The sequence below is a fragment of the Heliconius melpomene genome, chromosome 5, assembly GCF_056956725.1.
Source record: "Heliconius melpomene rosina isolate 202511_hmr_F chromosome 5, ASM5695672v1, whole genome shotgun sequence".
Lineage (NCBI taxonomy): Eukaryota > Metazoa > Arthropoda > Insecta > Lepidoptera > Nymphalidae > Heliconius > Heliconius melpomene.
In genome coordinates, this window is record NC_140393.1 from 4,112,202 (window position 1) to 4,124,850 (window position 12,649).

At 29.8% G+C, this 12,649-nt stretch overlaps 1 protein-coding gene across 2 annotated transcripts in view; it reads left to right on the forward strand.

Annotated features, from left to right (window-relative positions):
* for (cGMP-dependent protein kinase for) overlaps window positions 1–12,649 on the forward strand; it is a 121,481-nt gene that overhangs the window by 12,373 nt on the left and 96,459 nt on the right. Inside the window, exon 1 of one of the 2 annotated variants that reach the window (XM_085185716.1) lies at window positions 10,233–10,415. The exons of the other annotated variant lie outside the window; for it this stretch is intronic. The gene's annotated coding sequence lies outside the window, so the exon portion shown is untranslated. Of the gene's footprint in view, window positions 1–10,232; window positions 10,416–12,649 lie in introns of those variants that run through there. 2 annotated transcript variants of the gene reach the window in all.

The window sequence follows — 12,649 nt, forward strand, 5'->3', positions numbered from 1 at the left end:
TGTACCCATAGATACTTACGTACTATTTAAATTAGCAGAAAGAAGATAATAATAATTGGCCCTTGCCAAGAATCAAGGATCTTAATGACATAATATAGATAGATGATTTCTTTAAATATAAAAATTAAATCAGCTTCACGCTGTATGCCTCACACTGCAGGGTAGGCAGAGGGAAACGGCAGTGACAAGACACTCCGTTCACCACGTTCTTCTGAACTTACCGAGGCATTGAGTGGAGGAACTCAACATTAAATATTTCCAGAAGAAATATAACTAAATAACCCTAGGGAGTCTGTTATATTTTTATCAGATATAAGTATATCGTATTGCCTTTCTACTTTATCATAGCAAAGGCGTTGTTTTCGTCTTACGTGAGATCATGCATACATAGTATGATCTGTTATCTGCAGTTTGCTCTTGATGTAATATGAGGATGTCGCAGTTTAGGTCATTGTGCTTGAAATATTTTAGTTATGCTATTTCTTTTCAATTATTTTTGAAATATAAAGGGGGGATGGGGGAGAATGGTAAAAAATATACATTTCTGGACTAAATACGACAGTTATGGGTTCGATCGCGACTGGATGGAATGAATTATGCACATTTCCTTGTTTATTCAAGTGATAAATAGATAGCGGTGTTGAATAGTAGAGAACAGAGTATCTTGACACTAGGTTTCCTCTGCCTACTGTTTTATATACGGGATAAAGCGGGAAGCTGTACAATTCTAAAAAATTGCGTAGTTATGCTTTGCCACCAAGCATTCTCTTTAGTTGGTCAGAAACTGGTGAAAGAATAAAACCGAATCATTGTCTCCATCAACCAAATAACCTCTAACTCTTCATTTAATTGGTTTAAAGGCTTCCTCATGTTTCGACGATATTTCTCAAATTATTTCAAAAAGTTAAGTATATGTAAATTACATATTTGAGTAACCATATTTGTAGTCTCATAGAAAGTTATGAGGCATGAGCTAGAGCTAACTTGTGGTCAATGTAAATATTTATTCGCTGCTGTCAAATAAAAGAAAAAAATATGTGAAAACATCGTAGAATCGAGCGTAATATTAATTTTAATGCTAGTCTATAAGCGTGCGACAGTAAACGTGTCAGGTTGTGGGTTCGATTCCCACTCAGAGAAATGAAATTTCATTTAATATTTCATTTCTAAGCTCCAGTAACAAGGTAAAGCGCGAAAGTTCCATCACTCAACAAGCAATACCTCCAGAATTCGTCTGAAAATGAGAAACGAAATTGTCATAATACCCTATTAAGAGAGTATCTTAACGCTAGGTTCCCAGATCCCCTCTACCTTAACGACAAAAACAATATCCATTCGTATTATTTGATTCAACGCTCATTAGATATAATTCCGTAGTAATTTAAAACATCATTTATTATTATTAAACCATTAAAAATAAATAAGTGTTGACGTAAAGAGAACCTATTAGTGTACTACCGATAAGGAAAAGCTTCTACATACGCCACTCACTTGCCAGCTTTCTCTGTATATTTTCATAAGAAGTAGTATTAACTTAGAAACTTTAGTTGGAAATATATATGGGTAATTTATAAATTTGTAAAATGCACTAGAAATACGATAAATTTTCCACTTTTACGCAAAAACTACTGAACGAATTTTGATTAAACTTTATAGTAATTTTCCTTATATTACATATGTCAGAATAATACATAGGCTACAATTTCGTTAGTTTATATATTTTGGCTAAAATATAACAAGCCCATGCATTTGGGCCGCTAGTTTTAATATAATGTCTCAGTTTTTATATGTTATAACTTTTGAAACAAAGTGAAGGTATAAATATTTGAAATTTAAGACAAATATAATATAAAAAAAAACAGCTTCACGCTGTATCCCGCACACAGCAGGGTAGGCAGAGGGAACCTAGTGGAAAGACACTCCGTTCCCCACTTTCTGTCACTACTTACGTACGTACTTTTAAATATAATATGTTTTTATATTAAACTAGATATAAACGCCTTATAGAACATATCATTATAATTAGGGAAATTGAAAATGTTTGTAAAATACTAAAACTATTTACCATTTATATTCCTTAGCTATGACAAAAACAAATCAATTTACCTATTAAACATTAAAATAAACACACAATTCTATATTTAGAATACCAAACACATTATCCTCATTTCGTCACAGTCGAGTAATAATATAATATCGGCGGACGTAGCAATAATCTGTGGAAGCTATTTTCGTCCTTCTATATTTAGATCATCTTGTAAATATAACCAGTCGAGTGTACGACCAGTTATCACAGAGACCGTACTGAGAACTATTTTAAGATTTAGTTGTTTATGGATTTACATAAAGGATAAGGTTAAATATGTGTATTAATTTCCAGATTGAGGTCGTGGCGTGCAAAATTTGACTGTAAAACCGACTGGTGGTGGGTTCCATAACCACTGGAGGCGAAATATTTATTAATTTATATTTCCATTTCGTCGCTCTGGTGTCTCTCTGTATACCTAACACAGCAGGATAGGTAGAGGAAACCTAGTGTTAACACACTCCGTTCATTTTCCACCAAATTCTGGAGGCATTGCGTGTTGAGTGACGGAACTTAACGCCTTGTTTCGCCTTTACATTAGAGTAAAAAATATATATAATTTGAAAAATTATTACGCCAAATCTTTTACAAAACCTATTTTAATCTTAAGTTATAAATTCTAATCATTCGATATAAAGTATATAAAACCATTTTCTAACCTAACAACTATTATTATATTATAGAAACTATTATATTTGCGTAGTTGACATTTCCTTTTATATCTAAAGTCGTATTTCATTAAAATAATCTATAAATGCATTAAAACTAATTGTTTATCGATGAATCCAGTTTCTTTAGAATATTACACGTTTTTCTTGCGAGCTGTTTATGTTACTATTGTATTAACATTAGATTTTTATTTAGAAATATTTTAAGAATTTAGATCGTCCGAGCGTAGTGGTAGGTATAGCATTAGCATATTCCCTGCTACGGGACGGTTATGGGTTGAATGCCGATTCGAACGATTAAATCATTTTCGTTTTCTAGTAACAATATAGGTCTCCGCTCCATCTCCAGAATTAACCGGTAAATGGGGAACGGAGTGTCTTATCACTAGGTTCCCTAGGTTCCCTAATACTAGGTGAAGCTTAAAACATACTTAAAAAATCCACACAAACTAAATTGATGTCATTGTCGCTGATATATTTAGGAACACAATGAACCGCGAACATATGGCAGCTCGCTTGAACTATAACAAATAGACTTTAATGACATTTTCATGTATTCTATAGATATTAGATACGGCAATAGATCTTCACATTCAAAAGATATATAAATTGGCAATCGTGATATATAGGTACCAATTACATACGTGATGGGTTACCTTGGGGGAGACCTTGGATCTTGTGCGAATTAAAGTCAGCTTCGAGAATTGCGAATGCCTTATGTTGCTGATTCTCATCACGAACTAAGAGTTTGTTTAATGTCACCAGTTAAGTTGGAATTTAACTGTAATACAGTTTAGTTGCTTCTACAGATAGTTCCAAATTTACTTTTTGGTAAGTAATAACAGTTTTAATTATAATGTAAGGCGTAAATAAAAAAAAAATCGCTCTCAACTCTGAGATCGATCTTGAGATGCCGTTTTCATTCTAGATTATTATAACTTAAGATTAATCTCAGATTGAGAGCGGCTTATAAATACACGGGACAAAATAGTGACAAGAATACCTAATATTTTATGTTATTAATTTTACACTAAATATTACAGATAAAAATTCTATGTGGAAGTATACTAAAATAATTAACTTTTGTGATAATGATATGGTTGGCGTTGGTTTATCATCATCATCACCAGCCTGTCCTCGTCCACTGCTAGACATAGGCTTCTACGATGGCACACCATTGAGGTTGATCTTCAGCTCTTCGCATCCAACCGTTGCTAGCCAAAATGACAAAAAAACAGCAATATTTGATTTAAAAACAGGTGCTATGAAATTAGTCGAAATTAAAAAAAAATCTAAAACTATTTACTTTCAAAAACTTGTACAAGTATGTAGAAAAGAGATCTCAAAGTCCAAATAACAGTTATTATTAATTAGATTATAAAAAAAGAAGATAATAATGGCGAAACGAAAATTTTCAATTCTTTTATTTTTTTTTGTTAACAAGTTAGTATGTAACGTTTTTACGTCGACTTTGACAAACAGATGTCTTGAATCAATTGCTTGTTGCTATGCCGTAAAATATAAAGGTAATTTAAATAAAATCAATATTTAAACATTGTCGATCCACTAACATTTAATATTTAAATAATTTAGACCAGTCGTGCCTCGTGGCGCAAGGGTGCTAGGGTGTGACTATAAACGCGACAGGTTCGATATCCATTCGTAGGAATGAATTATTATTTATTAATATTTCCATTTCTGCACTTTGCAATGCCTCCAGAATTCGGAAGAAAGTGGGAACCTTCTGCCTAATCTTCTATATAAGAGATACGGTGAGAAATTGGAAAAAAATTATAGGATTATATTATTACTTACTGTTTCTCCGCTTTCCTAACTACATATATTATGGTTTCCCAGACCAGAGAAACATTAGGTAATTATTAATTAGAATACCATGAATTAATCCCATGACTACGGTAGGTACAGACGTGAGACACTAAATTATAATGTGAATAAAACTGTAATACATTTTAATTTACTTTTTAAGCTGTAAAAAGAAGCAATAATAAAATTCATCTCAGCAAATACGGCTGTGAATAAAGTTTATTAGCAATTAGCGATGTCATCTGTGGATGAATATAAACACCTTACTTTGAGAAAACAAGAATTTTATATTTTTAGCACATTTATGTTCTAACTCACATAAATTTCGAAGGAAAAAACACTAATTTTGGCGTAAAACACAATTTAATGTGAAAATACGATTTTACGATCGACGAGAACGGAAATCGAGAGGTCAATATTCTAATATTTATTGTTTATTTTCAAAAAAGTTACAATTTGCCTCCATTTTATGAGAGGACAATGCTTTACAAACTGTCAAATTGTTCTCTAAATTTACTATTTAATAATTTTAACTTAATATATTCGTGAAATTAAAATTATTACAATTTAATTCAGAATTAGTGTAATCAGCAAAAACCAAAATGGGTTCTTTTTTTATTTTCTCTTTTTATATATATATATATATAAATAATTTGAAATAAATGAATGAAAGAAATGAATTTTATATATATATATATATATATATATATATATATATAATAATAATAAAGCCTTTTATTTTCCTATAAACATAAAATTCTACACATTTCACAAAAATAAACATCTTACAAAAATAAATAAAGTTTGCAGTACAATTTACTACATACATATTAAACTGGAAATTTAACAATTTTCACATGTTATTATTATTTATTTATTTTTTCTTTATATATATATATAAAAATCTATTAAACCTTTACATAACACTCTAGTGCGAATGACTGTTAATTCATACAAATCGATATTATCAAGATCGACAGGAATCGGTGACAGCCAGTATAGAGGCGTGTGTGGTGGAACCTGAAGTGGTGTAAAGCTGGTTTTAGCTTCCGAATTCCACCATAAAATATGCTAATAATTATAAGTAATGTGTTATTTAAATAATCGTTTGTTATTATTTTTGCAAAAATGTTTTGAATTTATGTTTTATTTAAAAAAATATTTTTAAAATTGCTAACGTGTTGTAAATGTAAGTTAAAGTACTTATTTTATTTAAATTGTCTGGAGATATTTTCAAAAAAATAAACCTTTTGAATATCTTTATAATAAAATCGTGTTTAAATTCGCTTAAAAAACTTTACCACGAGTTTTTTACTTTACTTTTGACATAATAATATGTATTTCGAATTTGAATTATATAAATTGATGTGGGGTTGTGGGTTTGATTCCCACTAGAGGAAATATTTTTTTATTTTTTCGCTCTGGTGTCGTGACTAAACGTGGCGTTGAGTCCCGCCATATATCACAAAATGCCTCTAAAGTTCCGCGGAAAATGGGAAACCCTGGATTCCCTCAGCCTACCCTACTATGTGCGGGATACAGCGTGAAGCTAAAAAAAAATCCATGACATAAAAGTTACATAACATAAACAACAAAACTTCCATTTCTATTATCCTTTCTTTACGCAGGTTATTTAATAACTTCACGTTATCAATACAAGAGCAATGGCCGTTCCCGCGGAACCGGTTACCGAAATCTTGTTTCGATATGCCCTCTAGCTCACAGCTCTTGAAGCGTTGAATTTTTTTATTAATTATATATAACATATATATATGTAATATTAAGTAAATGTTTTTTTTTTTCTTTTAATTAATTGAAATTTTTGAAGTAGCTTAGGTATTGCGTTTAGTAGTTTTTGTGAGAGCAAATTATGTTTTTTGCTATTGCTTTTCATATAGTGAATGAGAAAAACATATGACAGTTAAAATATTTCTTATTAGAATAGATCATTTACATATTTAAATATATTTTAAAACGAAAATTATAACATGTTAGAAACCTCGTCATTAATATAAAGTTCATTCGTTATCGGTATAGCGTTATTAACGGCATCTCAAGGTCATTCTCAAGATCAATCTTAGCGTTTGACTGTCATAAAATCCATGTAGATTACTTGCGTGTGGTTATAAAATTCAAAAGGAAAAATACACGAACATTTAAAAGATTCAAAATTAAAAGATTCAATTCAGATATACTCGTATTATAAAAAACAGATAAAATAACTTAATAAGTTCTTGATTAAACAATCCAGAAACGCAACGAAAATCTTATTAATTCCTAAATACATTAAATATATGGATATCGTGTTTAAATACACGTAACCTTTATTATTTGCTATTGTTATTTTCCTTATGACCATTAAATATCATAATATGTGATTTTTGAACCACAAACAGCATTCGTAAAAAAAAAAATAATATAGGATACACAGTTAGGTTTTTATTGAAAAAGGTTATTTTATTATACACTTACATTATTATTTATTGATATTTTCAATATTTTTTGTAATCTGGAATTTTTTGTAAGTAAATTCTTAAGGTCTTACTGTCTTTTATCTTCATCTTCTTCGCAAGTCAACTTGGCATACTTAGTCCTGTCCCTAGCCAAATGAATCATATCTACGGCGGTTTTAATTCCAGTGCATTCCTTGATGTTCCTTAGCCATGACTTTCTTCATGTCTTCTATAAAAATACCTTGATATAGCGACTGTAATAGTATTTTTTCCAATACTTATTATTATGACGCATGCGCAGTACTGATTATAGCATTTTCTTATCTCCCAAAGCTATAAATAGACGCGGAAAGATTAGTTCCACGCAACAATAAAAATAATGTGATTCAAATAATTACATATTTTTAAGATGACGTAAGGTTTTTTTATATTTTAAGCTGTTTTTGAGGTTTTAAATATAAATGTAAATAATTACTTAGGTACGTACCTAACAAGGTAATATTTTGCAGTAGATATGTATAAAGTATATTTCATTTATACATTTTTAAGAGATTTTTAAGTATCTATAAAGCGAGTCCATTTTTATGTGTCTCTCGAGTGGATAATAACTTAAATAATAAAACTATTTTCAAAACAATAAATTTAATGTGCGAATAAAAACATACCGTTGTTAGTAATTTGGAAGAAATCATTTTTATATGAAAACTAAAATGTACGTTGATACTTAGTGTAACTAAATTATTACATTTGTTGAAAAAGGTAAACTTATTATTTTCTGCATAAAATTGCAATTTATTTTTTGAAAAATTGTGGAATATCGACATTTCATCCATTTCGTTATATTTTTATTTTAACATTTTATTGTTTATCTTCTTTTCATATTTACGAATATTTTCATAATAGTGCCATCTACCGTGAAATTTATGAACGAGCAAAGTTGTAACTTGACTACTCATCGCTAGATGGCTCTGATAAATTACAACTATATTTTTAATGAGTATGAAATACAAATAGAAAAAAAAACATCCTTATTTTACCGAACTTTTTTATTAAGTACTTTTCAATTCAAGAGGAAATTTAGAGGTATATAATAAGAAATAGTCACACTTGGTTGAAATTGTATAGTTTTTACTTAATAGTTGATATAAGGCGTCATTCAAATATACTACTGACTACGATCTAAGGTATCGATACGCATAAGCGAGAGATTCTGGAGTGGTTCATATGATAGATGCACCGTGGTCCAAGTTATAAAAGAAATAGTTTGATTTTGATAAACTTATTTTAAATTATAATATAATATCATTGCCTTTGTTTCTAGACATGAAGTCGGTTTAAATCAATTTTCGCGTTTATATATGCAATAAATTTTATTATGGTTTTCTTCAATATTAGACATATAGATTCTTAAATAATGGTTTTAGGAAAACTAGGAGTATCAAAGATTTGTAACAACCTGATGTCGTAAAACACCATATTTTTTTGGACCAATAAAAACGGTCCATAAAAAAACGCCATAGCCGCTAAGCCCACGCTCAATACTAGTAAATATCCAATTGTGTGGTATTTGCCCTTATTTAAAAATCGACAGCTATTTTTTCAAGGCGGGCACTAAAAACTGGTTTTACGTCAAATATCTTACTTTTCTATTTAAGTTTTATTTAAATGTCAAAGGACCTTAGGCATAATATACTAGATTACTCGTATATCTATACTAGTATAATAAAGCGGAAGAGTTTGTTTGTTTAAACGCTAAGATCTCTGAATCTACTGGTCCTATTTTCTTTCTTTCTGCTTTTAGAAGTGCTAAAGGCTATAGAACATTGCAGTGTAAGTCTTAGTTAGCCTTAAATAACGAAATAACAATAATAAAGAACGCCATCGAATTGCTTTAAAATTGCCTAGAGCGCGTGCGCATTTTTTACTTTTATAATTTTATTTCTTTACATTTAACCGTTATATTGGTTAAAATTAAAATATCAAATTGTAGAGAACGGTCTGTCATTAAACTGCTATTTTGTTGCATTTCGTGAGATTCGTGATGATTTAAATATATCTTGTTAACACGTGCATGCAAGCTTCCATACTTTTTTTATTTTGTCACGCTTGCCTCTTTACAAAAATTATGAGAAGATACCCAAATTATATTTTGTTCTTATTATAATAGTAAGATATCGGCTTATATTATTTATTAGAAAAAATATATTAAATGTTTCTATAAAAGTTGTGTGTTGTTTTAATCACTAGGTTAGTTCTGTCTATCTTGCGACTCAGGAAAAAGCTATAAAACTAAATATATGTAGATTTTCCTATTCTTCTATTTAGTTATAAACAATACCTTTGTAAGGTCACATAAAGCTAACAGACGCAAAGAAATCGTCATAAAAAAGTCTTTTATCATATAAATAGAAAAAAATGTCGTCATTAACTATCTTAAACTCATAAATGATTAAATCCTTCATATCTTCAAATATCACATGCTTCATGTTTTCCTTTTTAAACCGTCTAGCGGATATCAGACATTGATCCGAAGATAGATCTTTGTAAGATACCTCTAGAGTCGTTAACATTGTTTTAGAAACACTCACATTGTCATTATGATTCATTTTCTTACGTTTCAAGTTGAAAATATAATGCAATTTAATTTTATTTATGTTTATATAATATATAGATGTTTTTTTTAATAATAAATTCAAAATAATAATTAATTCCCCATTGCTATATGCATCCGTTTTGCTGTCATTTATTTTGTTTCACGCGCATGTAGCAGGGTAGGCAGAGAAAACCTAAGATTCATTCTCATTTGCTGAATGAAGGCATTGCGTGTTGAGTTGCGGAACTTAACGCCGCGCTTTGCCTAGGTGGTCACCAAAGTGAGGAAATGAAAATATTAAATCTCTTATTTCCTCGTCTGGGTAATGAACCTGTCGCATTGCAGTCGCACGCTATTGCCTTACTTTATTTTTCAAACTTTGAACAAGTGTGAGACAATGACAAGATAATAAATATTTAATAATTATTTCTATCATATTACATTTAATTTACTTTCCACCCAATCAATCTCGTATAAATATTTTCAAATAACCAATAAAAGAAATAAAAAAACCGCTATCGTCTAACACTTAAACCGTCAAGTCGAGTGGTTAAAACTAGTAAATATGACTTGGTGCGCCTGTCGCCAGTTCAATATAAATTTATTGTCAACCCGACATCGTTCCGCGCGCTCGTCTCGTATCCTTTGCCTAGGCCTGGGCTTTAAACAGTGTTTTCAGTGATAAAATAATCATTTAAATCTAAAAAAAGATATTAAAAAGAGACATTCTAAACCACTTGCTGTGTTAAGTGCAGTGCGATAACTCTCTATCTCGCGGACCAATTTGTAAGGTAATAATATGGATTTATTATATAAATAAAATTGTCATTTTCAATAAATCTTGTTTGAATTCTCGATATCGAATCAAATTGGCTTAATTATATTTATTTGTAATAAACTTAACTTAAATTAAACAAGTCATACACGTTATGTAGAGAATGTTGATAATCTTTGATAACAAGAATTAAAATATCAACCTATATATGTAAAAATATTTTTCAATGAATAATCGAAAAGTACAATTAATTTGGTCGTAGAAAGTGGGAACAGAAGTTTCTTAATGGAAACGGAGTGTATTAACAACTAGGTTGACAGGTTCGCCCTGCCTGTACCATTTGGAGGTCACCTGAAGTTAAAATAACCAATATTGTATGTTTGCTGTAATTTGTTCTATAAAAGTCTAAGAATTGTATTAAATTATTCAATTCAATTCAATTCAAAGGATTCAAATTCAACCTTACTTGAAACTAGTGCTTACATGTTTTTAAATTCATTTTAAGCAGGTATTCGATAACAATATGTAAATTAAGAATGAATTTACTTTCATTTATAAGCAATACATATATTAATTATACATTCATTTAAAAAAAATATTTTAAATGTTGTAATTTAGAAGCTGATACTTTAGTTTAATGTCGATATAATTCTTATAAGCATCGATAATATTTTAATCTACTACAATTAAGTTGTAAGGTCAATGGCCGTTATCAACTGATTTGAAATACACTGATTTCTGATATCAAATGCAACAAGGATTGTTCTTAGAAGTATTATTAAATATAATATGTGTAATTTTCTAGTCAACTATTAAGGCTATAGACACTAAGTGGAACAGCGTTAGTTTAACGCGATAGTTACGGGTTCGATCCTATCAGAGAATTAATTGTTTCAATTTTATCGCTCGATAGCAACTCGGCGTTAAGTTCTGCGATTCAACACGTAATATTTCGAATTCCAGCGGAATGCGAAGAAAATATTTTTTTGTGACTTCGCTCTCCGATATGTTTTCTTTAGCTAACCTGCTATATGCGGGACACAGCTTGAATCCAAACAAAAGAAAAAAAAAACACTAGCACCACAAAATACAAAAAGAACTAATAGTTTTTATAATATTAACATAAATACCATAAATATACCTATTTATTTACGTTTATATTTCCATTTCTTCGCTCTGGTGTCGAGGCAAAGCCGCGGCGTTGAGATCTGCCACTCAACACGCAACGCGTCCAGAATTCGGTAGAAAGTGGGGAACGGAGTGTCTTAACACTAGAAAAAAAAATTTATTAATTAATTATTTGTTTTGCTTCATTTAGCACAATATACTGTTTATTTATATATAATAAATAGTAATTATAAGTTATTAGCACATTGTATTTAATTATGTAGTCGTGTTCTTGTTATTTGTGTATCTTATTACGGCATATTAGTTTTCTAGTATTACCGTCGCGTAAATAGAAATTTGAATAACTTAAGTTATTTATGTACAATTGTACATACCTGTATAATATGTTATATATATTGTTAGGCCCGTCTTTATCAAGTCTGAGATTGAGAGCGGTTTATAAATACGAGTGTCTTAAATATATATAGATTTTTTTCATTCATTTAAGTTCCTATATATTTTAAAATATTCTTCTTAAATGAACTTGTCACAAATTTAAACCTCTTCTAATTTTGAATATCTTTATTGCTACGAACCAGATGATAGTATGTATAACAGATTACTAAATTAAATATACTGTAAATATTTAATAAGTGTTTTTTTAACTTTATAGAGGGAACCTCAGAGGAGACACTCCGTTCTCCACTTTCCGCTGAATTTTCAAGGCCTTGTGTTTTGAGTGGCGGAACTCAACCCAGAGGCACTAGAGCGAATAAATGAAAATATTAATAAATAATTCATCCCCTCGATTGGGAAATCGAACCTCACTACCATAAACCCAAATTTACAAACCAACAAAATTAAATTTAATGCTAAAAACCTATAATTTCAGTATTAATTCCTAACATTTTATTGTAAATTAAAAGTAATATGATATATTGGTACACGGACAGACATCACGCGGTTTCAATTATACATACGCCGCTAAACGACTACAGCGTTCATTGTTTTTATTTATTTAACTATTGACTAACATGTGAGTAACGTAAATCAAAAATAATTAAATTTGACGTCATGGCGTAGTTAGTACGGGTTCGATAAAATGCTATGAATGCGGATTTCGATAATTTTTTTTAAGTGAAT